General features: G+C 43.9%; 1 protein-coding gene across 2 annotated transcripts in view; it reads left to right on the forward strand.

Moving 5' to 3' along the window:
- Positions 1-14,195, forward strand: part of Rassf8 (Ras association domain family member 8) — a 78,927-nt gene that overhangs the window by 16,367 nt on the left and 48,365 nt on the right. The window contains exon 1 of one of the 2 annotated variants that reach the window (XM_042274336.2): positions 6,567-6,767. The exons of the other annotated variant lie outside the window; for it this stretch is intronic. The gene's annotated coding sequence lies outside the window, so the exon portion shown is untranslated. Of the gene's footprint in view, positions 1-6,566; positions 6,768-14,195 lie in introns of those variants that run through there. 2 annotated transcript variants of the gene reach the window in all.

Here is a 14,195-nt window from a genome sequence, read left to right on the forward strand (position 1 = left end):
GCCCAGCCATCAGTCCAGCCATTTATTCAGCATCATCAGTTGGCTGACTTCACATCGGGGGAGTTGAAGACCAATGAGCTCGTCCTGTAGCATGTGGTGAGGAGAGAGTCCAACAGTAGAGCACATGCTCTAGTGCCTGGCCCAGCTAGAGTTAAAACCAGGAAGGGAGACAGAGAGGGCCATTGTGTCACAGAGGAAGTCACCTAAAATAGACTCGAAGCTTTGATGAGCAAATTAACACTGAGCTTTCCAGAAACACTGAAGAGTATAAGTGATGGAGACATTTTACATTTTAAATTCATTTCTATTTTATTTATTTATGAATGTGTGTGTGTGTGTGTGTGTGTGCGCGTGTGCGTGTGCGTGTGCGCGCCAGAAGAGGGTATCCAATGTCTTGGAGATGGAGTTAGAGGTATTTGTGGTTTTTGAGGAGCCCAACATAGGAGCTGGGATCTGATCTCTGATCCTCATGATTGAGTGGTGTCTGTAACCATTGTGTCATCTTTCAGGCCCATGATACTTTTTTTTTTCCAATAAATGGTCATTTTATTTATAATGCCATATGAATACTTATAATGTACCAGGTGCTGAGTATCTTGTATATTAAGTCACAATAACTTCTATGAAACCAGACCCACAATAATTTGTCCAAGCCCCAGTGTTTGGCAGAGGTAGGCCAGAACCAGGACTCTAACTCAAGGGCAGCTCACCACTGTTGGTTTTAACCACTGTTCCATCCTGCGGCCTCTCAGCTACAGAGGCTGGGCACTCTATGAGGGATGGGCTTAGACCCTCCCTGGAGACAGGTCAGCAGCAGATGGGATGTCTTGGTTACCTGTTGTGGGAGTAAGGAGCAAATAGGCAGGGTAGTAGACAGTTTTTAGTTGGGAGACAGAGGAGTTAGGAAAATTCTTTTAGAAAAGGTGGCCCTTTGGCTAAGTTCATAGTGGTAAAAACAAGGTGGTACATTAACAAATTTAGGTCTAAAATCTGGAATTCCAACCTTAGGTACTTGGTATTTTCATCAAATTTTCTGAAACAAATACAATGTGTCCTTGAAGGTCCCCAGCAGGTTTGTGTGAACAAGGTTCCTGACCACAGATGAGAGTGTGACTCTGTTGCTGGGCTAGGTGGACCGTTGTTCTGTAACCTGTAATCACAGGTTCTCTTCAGAGCAGGAAACCAAGACCCCTTATAGCTCTGTTAGGAAAGCGTGTGTGCAGCAGCATGGCCGTTCTTTCTAGTTAACAAAACATTTAAGTTAAAAAGTAAATGCTGTGACTAATTGCAGAGTGGCAGCGAAGCCTGCCCATCACTCCCTGAGCCTGCATCCGATGGAGGCAGCAGGGCAGCTCCAGACCCCACCCGCCATGCTGTGTGTAAGGGCTGGACCGGGCCTTTAAAGCAACCCAATCACAATGTTTACATTTAGTATGAATCCCACAAGCAAAGTTGTTTTCCATCATGCTGTTGATCTTTGCGTTTGTTAACTTAAATGACAGGACGGACACTGGGTTGAGTGGCACAAACGGTACATGCCAGGTTCTGCTGGGCCCTCTCTTATCAGACACCACAGCTCTACCAGCGTGAACAGCCTTGGAGACATTGTTTAAGCTGCACAGTCTTAACTGAGCACCCAGTGGGAAAAGCTGGTGTGAGGGAGCAGTCTGGCATTATAAGGAGAAATGAGAGATGTTTCCATGTCTGGCCTGTTCTGGCATGGGAGGACCTTTCATCCTGGATGAGAACTTACATGCTTCCTCTGTGTAACATTAATATGCTTTGAGTTGAGGTGCGGTGAGGCAGCGTGTGGCAAGGCCCTGCTTCCTCTTGTAGATCAGTCTCTGAAGTGAGGCTAAAACTCAGGACCCTTCCGGCTTCCCTGAATGAAAGCATGATTATTTTAGAGGCCTGACTTTCAGAGCCATGCTCCTGTTAACTAAGCTAGTGGTTATGTCTCTTATCTAATTTGTGGTGTATATGGGCGGCACAGCAATCTTAATTTCAAGGATTAACTAAAAAATCTTTGTAAGCATCCATAATGACTCCTAAGGTAAGGTAATATAACTTTTTTTAACATAATATTTTTATTGATTATTTGGGAGTTTCAAAAACAAATCTAGTCTGTGTTGCCCATATGCTCTCTGGAGCATGGTCAAACTCCCAGTGACCAGCCCCTAAAAACTGAGTCCTTTCCACCCTTACCCCACCAGAAGCCAACAACTATGAAAGAGCTAGATCAGGTTTTCAGATACTTGAGCCAATGGGCAACATCTTATATTCAATCCACAACGGAGGTATAGATCATAGGTAATGAGAGATTACAAACTCCTTAGCAGCTTGAGACAGTGTTCAAAACATAAAAGACTAAATATAATAAATCAGAATCAGGTTAAAAATAGCAGTTATGGGGATGGCCACCCTCCTCTGGCTTTTGTGGGACTTAGTGGGGTAGAATCAGTGAGGAGAGAAAGGGCAGGAGCACATGTGCTCCTCTGCCTCCCTTGCTGGACCATGGTGTCTGGCCAGACACAGTGTTGTTGAGTGGTTAGGAGTGAGCTAAGGTAGACATGGCTGGCTGTGTACTTACTGGGAGACTTGGCTTTCAGTAACGTAACCACTCTGTGCCTGTTCTCACCAGAAAGCGAGGAAAACCCTGTCCCAGGGTCGTTTCTGTGACATCAGTAGTGCATCAAGCACCATGGTCTGTCATTCATCACACAGAAAGCTGTAGCCACTTTTGAACCTGGAGAGAAACTGGCTCAACACGTTAAAGAGAGCTGGGAGTGCAGCAGACTGACCCCACACTGTTGGACAGTGTGACTCCAGAAAGGACCTAATGAGCCTGCCGTCGGGCTCTATGACAGGAGATGGCAAGGTTGCAGAAACAGGTCACATATAGGTCCACTTAAATGGCGTTAAAACCTAAAGATACTCAGCTCTGTGAGCCGATTGCTTTATTGTGTATGCTTTCCTTTGATGGGAAATTGGGCACTGATTCAAGATTGACATATACCATACAGCCATTTAGGAAATTAGCTACTTGTTTTGAACATGCTTAAACATGCCAACATCCTAAAGTAATGTAGCTGGAGTTTTCTTGTGTCCTGGCCTGCCGGCAGTCAGGGCAAAATCTCTCCCACTAGCGTCCCCCAAGTAAACACACAGAGACTTATATTATTTACAAACTATATGGCCCAATGGCTCAGGCTTCTTGCTAGTTGTTCTTATATCTTAAATTAATCCATTTCTATTAATCTATAAGTTGCCACATGGCTCATGGCTTACCGGTATCTTTACATGTTGCTTCTCATCATGGCAGCTGGCAGCGTCTCCCTGCTTCAGTCTTCCACTTCTGGACAGTGAGACATGTCTGCTCCTGGCAGCACCAATTTACTTCAGAGAGGATGGGCATTGAAGACATTCCATATGGAGTTTATCTTCTTCTTGGCGAAAATAGTCATTTGGGCAAGAAACTGTTCTTGCCTGGACTGCTTGAAAAAAATATATTGACTGGACATGCAGGACCCATAGGAAGGTGACCACTGAACTTTGCTTGGCAAAATGGTCCTTCAGGTTCCTGCTTTGCAGAGGAAACTGCCAGACATTCTACAGGACACAGAGAGAAATGACTGAGAGACTCTAGTCCTGTGGGCTGAAGACAGATGCCCCAACTTTACAGAGGAACATTAGGTGTCTGTCCAGGCTGCCAGCTGTCTCTGTCTACTCTCGCAAGATTCCCGAAAGTTGCTTGCGTCCTTTTCCCATTTCTCACTTAATATTACATCCTTCTGAAGTCTGTAGTTGAAGACTTGATAGTTATAATTTCTTTAGTTATGATAAAAGATAAGTTAGATATGAAACCTTAGACTCACAAATATAGAATAGATAGAATAATCTTCTTTAATTTCGCCAAATACAAATGGACTAGATATTATAAATAGACTAGATATTGTAACTGTAATTCTTGCTTGATAATTGTTTTGTTTTATATAATTTTACTATGTTAAAGTTAAAGCCTTCCTTTTTGAAAAAAAGAAAAGGAGAAGTACTGTGGATGATTGATTGATAAATAAAAAGCTGATTGGCCAGTAGCCAGACAGGAAGTATAGGTGGGACAAAGAGGGAGGAGAATTCTGGCAAGTGGAAGGCTGAGGCAGGGAGACGCTGCCAGCTGCTGTGATGAGAAGCAATACGTAAAGATACAGGTAAGCCATGAGCCACATGGTAACTTATAGACTAATAGAAATGGATTAATTTAAGATATAAGCACAGCTTCACACAGTTAAACAAATGCAACATAAAAGAATATAACACATCTTTGTGTCATTAAACAAATGTTCCACAGCATAAAAGAATGTAACACATCTTCAACTAATATTCCACAGCACCTTTGGATCCCTTTGTGAACCCTGCCTCCATCAGAGCTTTGTGCTGTGAGAGGATATTTCCTCAGTACTAGCCTGCTTCCTTGTCTGTTATTCAGTTTTCTCTGTCTTCTCACAGTCCCATCCATTTGAATGTTTTCTCTCAAAACTCTGGGTCAGTCATGTGTATTTTGTTTGTTTTGCTTTGTTTTGTTTTTATATACCTTCTGGACCATGGATGCTAACCCCTTTATGTCCCATTATCATACCAGATGTGTGTTCTGTAGTAAGAACAGTTTCTACTCATGTAGTTATGTTTATTTTTCAATTTCTATGTATTTGTGGGTATATGTTCCCTCCCTCAAATTGGGATCCTAAATCTTCAAAAGAATTTGGATGAATACTGGTCTAGCCTGAAACTGGTCTTGTGAAAACACTCTGGTGTAGGTTATTGAAATACAGCCTTGGTAAGGAGACCCTGACTAAATAATGATCTTGCAGCTGCTAAACTTCGTGAAGCATATTTTGGATGGGTTTAAGCAGAATCAGTGGCTGAGGTGTTTAAAATAGTTGTTTGCATTCTCTTCTTGGCTTCTGGTCTGCTGCTCTCCAGTTTCCAGTGCATTTAGCAGATCCTGGAACTGTTGGGGTGAACTTCAGTTCTTTATGGGGTATGGACCAGTGAGTGTGTCAGGCCAGAGGACAAGGACTGGTGGAGTGCAGACATTCCTGAGAGCAGCGTGGGGTAGGAGAGGTAGCCCGTGGAAACGCCCTGGGCTGACGTCACAGCGGGGGCTGCGTCTGGCCTGCACAGACGGCACTGGGGCGTATTTGCCAAGTGTGCAGCGCTGCCAGCCCTCGGTCCCCCTGCTGTGTGACAGCAGCGTTAGCAGTTGGAAGAAGTTAGAATTTGTGGCCACATACAAGGAGGGACATGGTAACTTTTGTCATCTGTTGGGACCTAGCAAACATTTATATTCTCTAGAGCAGTGATTCTCAACCTTCCTAATGCTGCGACCCTTTAATACAGTTTAATACAGTGTGATGGTGACCCCCAACCATCAAATTATTTTCATTGCCACTTCATAGCTGTAATTTTGCTACTGTTATGAATTGTAATGTAAATCTCTGTTTTCTGAGGGTCTTAGGTGACCCCTGTTTTACCCTCAAAGGGGGTCACAACACACAGGTTGAGAACGGCTGCTTTAGATACTGGTTATGCTTCATAGGTTTTGCACAGAAAGAAATCCATACTGTAGTCTTTACAGTACCTCCCTACTTTAAATAAGGCGAGAGTTTAGCAGTTGGTTCTTATGTGATTGGTTTCGTTATTCTCACTGCCTGTTGACTAGTGATCATTTAACGTCACAGCAGCACGTGTGAGTATTCCCACAGCAAGTCCACCTTATTCCTCCATAGTCATTTTGTTGTTTTAACATGTTCTATGGAACATGTGAGGCAGAAGGTGCCTTTCTTACTAACATTGCATGTTGCTTTTAACAGAATTGAATTGCATATGAAGTATGTATCTGTGAATTTGTGGAGTGTTCCTGTCCTTTCCTTTATGTTGATGAGAAACCCCCAAACTTAGGAATACTTCAGATTTGTATGTTATGACTTTATTCTTATTTTGTGGGTATAAGAGTATCTCACTTATGAAAAAACAAGCGGACATATTTTTGTTTTGTTTTTGAAAATTTCATACATGAGCACTGTACTGACATCATCCTACCCATGCCCTCCTCCCTTTAGCTCCTCCCATGCTCCCCAACTCAAACACACACGCACACACACACACACGCACGCACGCACGCACGCACGCACGCACGCACGCACGCACGGGCACCCCTGCTGAGTCTCTTTAGTGTATGTTGCTCATATGTATGTGTTGTTTAGGCTGACCAACTGAAATTGGACATCTATCATAAGGCTTGTTTCTGAGGGGGTGGGGAGGGGAAGAGGAAAAGAGGAGGGGGGAGGAGAGAGGAGGAAGGAAGGAGAGTGGAGAGGAGGAGGGGAGAGGAGAGAGGAGAGGAGGAAGGAAGGAGAGGAGAGGAGAGGAGGATGAAAGGAGGGGAGAGCAGAGGAGGAGGGGAGGAGAGGGAAATGGCAGCAGATGTCCTGGTCTTCTGACTCTTAGAATCTTTCCACACCCTCTTCTGTGATGTGTCCTGAGCCCTAGGTGTAGGGTTTGTGGCGTAACTTCTACACCTGGGCTGGGCACCCCACAGTCACTTGCTCTCTACATTTTAACTGCTTGTGGATCTCCACAGTAGTTTCCATCTGTTACAAAAAGAAGCCCCTTTGATGAGGGGCGAGAGCTTTACTATTTTGTAGGTAGGAGAATACTTATTTCTAGGGATGGTAAGAAGACATCGCACTTGCCTGCTGGGGAGTGAGGTACGTTTGGCCAGTACAGAGTTGGTGGGGCCTGGACATGGGATGCTAACAGGAATGGAACTAGAGGCCAGAAAGCTGTTGGTGGGAGGCTGGCACAGCTCTGTGGTGGCTCCAGGAAAGGAGGTGAGAAGGAGCTCAGCTGTGTCCTGTCACAACAGAGGGACTCATGGGAACACTGGTGTGCTGTGAGTTTCCTGAGGCCATCCCTGCTTGTTTCTTAGCCTTACCGTTGCCAGCCCTTCTTTCTGTTTGTCTTGGAGGAACTTGGCCAAGTGCAGTTGCTAAAGATGTTACAGAAGAGGTTGCAAAGCTGTGGATGATGGGATGTGATCTTCTGTTTGTGTCTGTGAAGTGAACTGAGGGGGCAGTGAGCTGGGAAGTACAAAGAGGTGCAGGAAATGAGTGGGGAGAGACTGCTCTTGGTAAGAAAAGTATTTTCCATGGATAGTAGACCTAGGGAGCTCCCAACCTGTGGCTGTTAGAGTGTGGTTGGTAGTTTAGGTAGCTAGTCTCTTCCTGCTTGGTTCTAATTGGTTGCCCAGTTTTCTTTCCAGCAGGGCTGACCTTTCTTTGCATTTTGAACCCATCAGGTCACTTCCTCCCCAGGTATGTCAGTATCTCCTGGAGGAGTGTGTAGGCAGGGCTAGTGGAAGCCCTAACAGCTAACACCATACGTGATGCCATCTAACAGCTGGCATCATACATGAAGCAGGAATTCGATGATGCTTTACAGCCCACTGTTTATCTTTAGAAATTGGAAACAGGCAGTAATACACCTTTGTAGTGCAATGATAACAGTGTTTAAAACAATCAGGGGCTGGTGGGCTGACTCAGTGGGTACGGGTGCTTGCCACCAGGCCTGATCACCTGAGTTCAATCCCTGAGACCCATGTTTTAGAGAGAACCAATTCCTGTTGTCCTGTGACCTCCACTCACCATCCATGGCATATGTACACACCTGCATGTGCACACACACAATACATGCACGCACACACGCATATGCGCACACACAGAGAGTAAATAAGAAGTAATTGTAACTAATGCCTTTTTAAAAACTAGGAAATCAATGACATTTGTACAACAATTATGAAGTTTTAGTCAGGAACTGGCTTCTGGAGACACAGCCATGCAGCTGAAGTTGGCCATGGAAGGGCACCTGTGGACTCAGGTTTCCTTCCTCTGTTGTTGGAATGTACATATTTTTTCCAGTGTTGTATCTCACCTGAGGCCCACCATTTGTTCTGATTGTATTACTTCTTATTTGCTATTTAATGTAATTTCGTGACTAAGACTTTAAGAGCTGAGGTTTTGTGGGGGAGGGCTGTCTTTTATTCATAAGAAAAGTAGTTCATGTCTGAGTCTATTTTGAAAATGGTAAAGATGGCTGACAGTAGCTGGCCTTGCTCTAAACTTTCTATAAATAGATGCAGAGACATCTGTGAAGGGCATAGTGTGAATGTGGCAGACGCGAATTGCGTCAATGCCCGTCCTGTAGCCAAGATTTCTTAGACTCCTTCAAGCTTCACATTCTTGAGGCATTAGCAGTGGAGTGGTCAGAGGAAACGCTGCCAGGCAGCCTCCTTAGGGAGCAGGGGGGTCGCTTGTTCTCCCAAGGAGAAGTGTGGCCTGGCTTTGGGTTTCTTCTCCAGGACTATCTATCTCCCCACCCCGTCCCCCACCCCGTCCCCCACCCCGTCCCCCACCCCGGGCCTTCAACAGTTTGAGCCTCCATTTCAGGCAGTTCTCCTAACTGGTAACTGCTGACAAGAAATCTCTGTGTTGTTGCTGGGAGCTTTGGGTAGTGGAGAAGGGGGTGAGAAACCTTTCCTGGAACACTAGGCCATTAAGTGGTCTTTAGAGAAACAACTGAATTCCTTTTCCAAAGACACAAAGTGTTAGGTGAAACTCAGCAGAAACCCTCCCACCCCAGGAACTGCGGTCAGAGGGCTGAGTGGTGAGTGAGCACTGACAGGATTGTTCTCGGGAAAGCAGCTCCTGTGCTTGCTCTTTCGGGACTGGAAGTTAAAAGGGGAATCATTATTTTCAAGATAGAAGTTGGCCATCACTCTAAGGACCCTTCATGTGCTTTCGGGTGCCTGTGTCAACCCCAGGATAGCAGCCTGGGCTCTTCCTGCCTCCTCTCACACCGTCTCACACTGGCTTGCCCTGCTGGCCCTGCATGGAGGTGAGGGCTGCCCTGCATGTGCATCTTAGAAGCCTAGCACCCAGGACAGTTACTTTGAAAAACCTTTCAGAGTTTTGGGAGACATTTATAGTTCCGTTCACTGGGACCGTCCTTTACAAAGTGTCTATTTAAAGAACTGCAGTGTGCAGTGTTGCCGACCACTGTGTTCAGATACCTGGGCCAAGCTTGTGTTGACAAGTGCATCTCCAGACAAGTTCGGTTTGAGACTGGCACTGCTGCTTCTGGGCCTTCTGAGCGCTGCTCTGCCTGCCCTTTCAAACTGCTGCTTCTGGAAGCGGAGGGGTCTCCACAGAGTGAGGCTGGGAAGGCTTGGTAGCTTTCTCTGTGATAGCCTTGGTGACAATGAACTGTCCTTCGAGCTCTCATTCATCAGTGTCCCTAAGTGGCTTTGTCAAGTAGAAAGAACACAACAGTTTCCTCAAGTATTCAAAACCAAGTTATGTCTCAGGTTGCTTTTGGTGTACCTGTTCTGTCAGCTCGTCTCCCAGACGTGGAAGTGACTTACTGGTCTCAGGAGGGAAAGCCATCTGACCTTGTTTGTAGCAGGTAAATCACTTATGAGGGAGCTGTTCACATTTTACAGTTGAATAAACTCTTTAAGGACACCAACCAGCATGCCACGGCATAAATTCCTTAGCCCTCCATTTGCAAAAATTATGTGATTGCATGACCCTCAGAAGTCTCACATAAATTAAACTTACACCCAAATTGTATAGCCTCAGAACCTTCTAATAATTGCTAGGTTATTGGAGCAACTGGACTCCTAAACCTACAACTCCATTTCTGTACTGGCTCAGCTCTCTTGGAGAACCTGCTGCAGTGTTGGGCACTAGAAACTACTCGGCCGCAAGTGTTAGAGTGAGACAGTGATTCTAATGAAGCCAGCTGGTTACATCCATGTGGAAACTAAAAAGCCTGTTAAGTCCGGTCCTATGAAGGAGGAGGATGGGGAGGACAGCGCTCTGCAGCCCAGCTAGTGTCTCTAGTTAGAGCAAAACTCAGAGACTAGTGTCTGCCCTAAGTTATTCCCACTATAGCTGCTCCTTGGGGAGCAGGACTCACCTGTTGGTTCTTAGAAGAACTGTGACTGAGGCTCCTTGCTCGGGGGCCATGTGCACAGGGCTTAAATAGTTAAATAGTTTGGGGTTCCTGTGATCCCTCAGGTTACATGGGTGAGGGTTAGGTAACTTATTTGTTGCTAAAAAGCTTTCTGTTTTTGTTGTTTTCTTTAATTATTGACTAAATGCAGAGATTCTTTTGCATTCTACCCTTTTTGCCCTTCTTTATAAAATGCACTTTGCCTGTTACTAATGAAGGTTCCACATAGAGAGAGCTGTGTGTAGCTGTACACAGAGACCTGGTCAGCCCGCCTGGCAGGTGATAGCCTGGCTCACTGTGGGAGGGTGGCCTCCCTGCACCTTTTGGTGCGGAAATGTCCAGTTTTGACGGGCAGCAGGAAGCTCTGCAAGTCTCACCTCACGGTGACACTGTGTGCGTCTTCACGGGGCTCTCTCATCTTTTAGTGTTAGTGTCTTGCAGTCAGAATGTCTGTTAAATCAGAGTTTCTCCATGAAGACAATTTCTCAAGTCATTTTTTTTTAGAGGGTGATGATAGAGAATAATTTTCACTTAATCACAAAGCAGTTTGTTGGGCTTATAAATTTGAAACAGTGAAGAAGAGCTATATTAATGTTTTATTTTATGTGTATTTGTGTGTGCCTGAGTGTATCTACGTGTACCACGCATGTGTACAATGCCTGTAGGGCTAGAAGAGGGTGTTGGATCCTCCAAAACTAGAATTCCAGGTGGTTGGGAGCTGCCTGACATGGGTATAGGGAACTGAACAGGGTTCCTCTGCAAGAGTAATATGCACTCTTAACCACTGAGCCATCTCTCCAGGCTCTGAAGCATGCACTTTCTATGAAAAGACAGTCATTTTTACAGATTATGTGTTTTCTTTCTGTCTGAACAGGGCCGCAGGCATCCCCAGACTCTTCTGACGCCCTTGCTTTTATAAAAGGGTTAGTGAGAGGGAATGGTAGCACTCAGCTCCATAACCCTTCAGAACTGCCCTGCAAGAAATTTCTGGGATGAAGGATTTGGTGGAGATGTACTGTGCCTCTGATAATGAGAAATGAATTTGGAATGCTCTCAAAATTTTATATTCTGAATATGTGTGCATACTTGTGTACACGTGTGTGTGTGTGTGTGTGTGTGTGTGCGCGCGCACACACACACACACATGCGCACACACACACACACATCCACATATGTGCATATTTAGTTTCATGTTGCTTTAATGGGAAATGTTTTATATTCTTGTATTTGGTTTGAAGGATTTGATAAAGGTATTTCTCAGTAAAGTTTGTGAAGAAGTGTTTGTAATTACAATTTGTACTGATGGATTTTAAAAGGCTGGAGTAATATTCCATGGTAGAATAAGGCATTTTCTGTAGTGCACGTTGCCACAGTAACTTGCATCAAGACACACTTGACTTGGCATCCAGGCCTAGAGAATTTCAGTGATAATAAATATCCTGATTGCATTCATCATCTTTATTTTCCCCAAGAAACGAGCTATTGTGACCTAATTATTTTATTTCTGGTTTTAGAAGACAGGGAACAGTTTGTCTGTTGTAGCATTTTGAGTAGAGCTGAGAAGCTGGGTGTATATATTTGAGACTGTTCCTTTCTGATAATGTGTCATAACGGAGCTCAGACTTGGAAATTTCAGTGTGACAGTTATTTAATGAAATGTGAAAGAAACAAGATGTCATGAGAAAGGAAGGAGTCATCATATCCATTTGTTAATGTGCATGTCTAATATTAAATATTGGAATCTGATTTTCATGGGCCACTGGTTTAGGAATACAATTACTTAATGTCAGCTTGTTAATACGTTTCATTTTGTGACATGCTGTGTTATAGTCTTACTTAGGAACAAGTGTATGTAAGCAGAGAGAATGAAGTGTTTACTTGTACAGTAAGGTTAATTTGACTGTGTATTCAGACAGTTTCCAGGTGTCTGTACAAAGTAGGATGTGGCTTCAGAAGAGAGGTCTTTCTTTTGATTTTCTTCTCTACTGAAATTTACAAGATGGGAATTACTAGCAAGATTATTTTGAGTTAAGACATAGATGCTTTAGTAGAAATGTGGAGCTTGTGGGTGTGTAGGTGTGTGAACCTCACATGCACATGGCTCACTCATTTTAGAATGCATGGAGAATGGAAGAGTCCGTGGAGTCGGCTGAGGTACCTATAAGCATTGCTGTAACAGTGTGTTAGACTTGGCATCCTATGATGAAAGAAACTTACTGGTTCACAGTTCTAGATCAAGGTGTTGGCCCCTAGTAAGGGCCTTCTGTCTGCATAACCACAGGCTAACTAGGAAGAACAAGGACAGAAAAAGAGAAAGGGGAGCCCTGTATGAGGAGCCCACTTCTGAGACGGACAGTGGCATGAATCCACTCATAAGGATAGTGCCCTCTTGGCTTGATCACCTCTTAAAGGCCTCACCTCTTGATGCTGTTTAAATGGCAATTCAATTTCAGTGCATTGAAATGAATTGAATGTATTTTAGAGGGAACACTCATTCAGATCCTAGCATCTCTGTTTTAAACTCTGCCCCTTTCCCTGTGCCCGTTTTATCCAATGTCACTGGTATTTAAATGTTCACATATTGCTGTTGATGTGAATGAGGCCATCTTCATGGATTAAATGGATAATTGGGACAGTTGTTTCAATTTCATAGCCATATTAACTTAGTATTCATTTATCTCCCCCCCCCCCATTGACTCCATTGTTTTGATTAGCACACCCACCTGGGCATGCCATGCAGGAGATTTCAGGAAATATTCTGAACCTTTGAAGGTTGAATATTACTTTATCTGTGGTGTTCTTCCTGAACATGGCTGTTACGACGCTTTATTCCTGTGTAAATGGATTAGAGGCCTTCCTTATCCTTTTGTGGATTAGCTTTGGTCTCTGTGGGGCATAAGCTGGAAAGGTCACACTGTGCTGTCCTGACACAGCCTTGGATGGAGTTCCTAGTCAGGAAGAACCCTGGCTGGCTGCTCCTTCATGAGGTAATTAGTTATAAGTGAACCACTTTTAAGTTTAAGTAAAACTTGATTTTTATATCACTTGAGACAGTTTTTAGTTTTGTGTAATTATATTCTTTAAAGGAAGAGATTGGTTACTGCAGAGTAGCTTTCCCAACACATTGGCTCCTTGTCAGTTTTCCTGCATTCTGGGAAAGGAGTTTTTCCTCCAATGGCAAACATTAGTCATGTATTTAAAAAAAATTACTCATTTAAAAAGTAAAACTGTAGTTCCAAGCATATAGAAAGTGTACAGTATGAACACAGTAGTTCCAAGCATATAGAAAGTGGACAGTGTGAACTAATACAGTAGTTCCAAGTATATAGAGAGTGGACAGTGTGAACTAATACAGTAGTTCCAAGTATATAGAGAGTGGACAGTGTGAACTAATACAGTAGTTCCAAGTATATAGAGAGTGGACAGTGTGAACTAATACAGTAGTTCCAAGTATATAGAGAGTGGACAGTGTGAACTAATACAGTAGTTCCAAGTATATAGAGAGTGGACAGTGTGAACTAATACAGTAGTTCCAAGTATATAGAGAGTGGACAGTGTGAACTAATACAGTAGTTCCAAGTATATAGAGAGTGGACAGTGTGAACTAATACAGTAGTTCCAAGTATATAGAGAGTGGACAGTGTGAACTAATACAGTAGTTCCAAGTATATAGAGAGTGGACAGTGTGAACTAATACAGTAGTTCCAAGTATATAGAGAGTGGACAGTGTGAACTAATACAGTAGTTCCAAGTATATAGAGAGTGGACAGTGTGAACTAATACAGTAGTTCCAAGTATATAGAGAGTGGACAGTGTGAACTAATACAGTAGTTCCAAGCATATAGAGAGTGGACAGTGTGAACTAATACAGTAGTTCCAAGCATATAGAGAGTGGACAGTGTGAACTAATACAGTAGTTCCAAGCATATAGAGAGTGGACAGTGTGAACTAATACAGTAGTTCCACGTATATAGAGAGTGGACAATGTGAACTAATACAATAGTTCCAAGCATATAGAGAATGGACAGGACTCACACTCACTCTAGGCACAACCCTAGTGTCTGACTCAGCATACTCAGAAAACAAGGACTGTTGGGCCCTGTGGAGCAGTAGGCAGATGGGGT

This window comes from Peromyscus maniculatus, chromosome 3 (genome assembly GCF_049852395.1).
Source record: "Peromyscus maniculatus bairdii isolate BWxNUB_F1_BW_parent chromosome 3, HU_Pman_BW_mat_3.1, whole genome shotgun sequence".
In the NCBI taxonomy this organism is placed as follows: domain Eukaryota; kingdom Metazoa; phylum Chordata; class Mammalia; order Rodentia; family Cricetidae; genus Peromyscus; species Peromyscus maniculatus.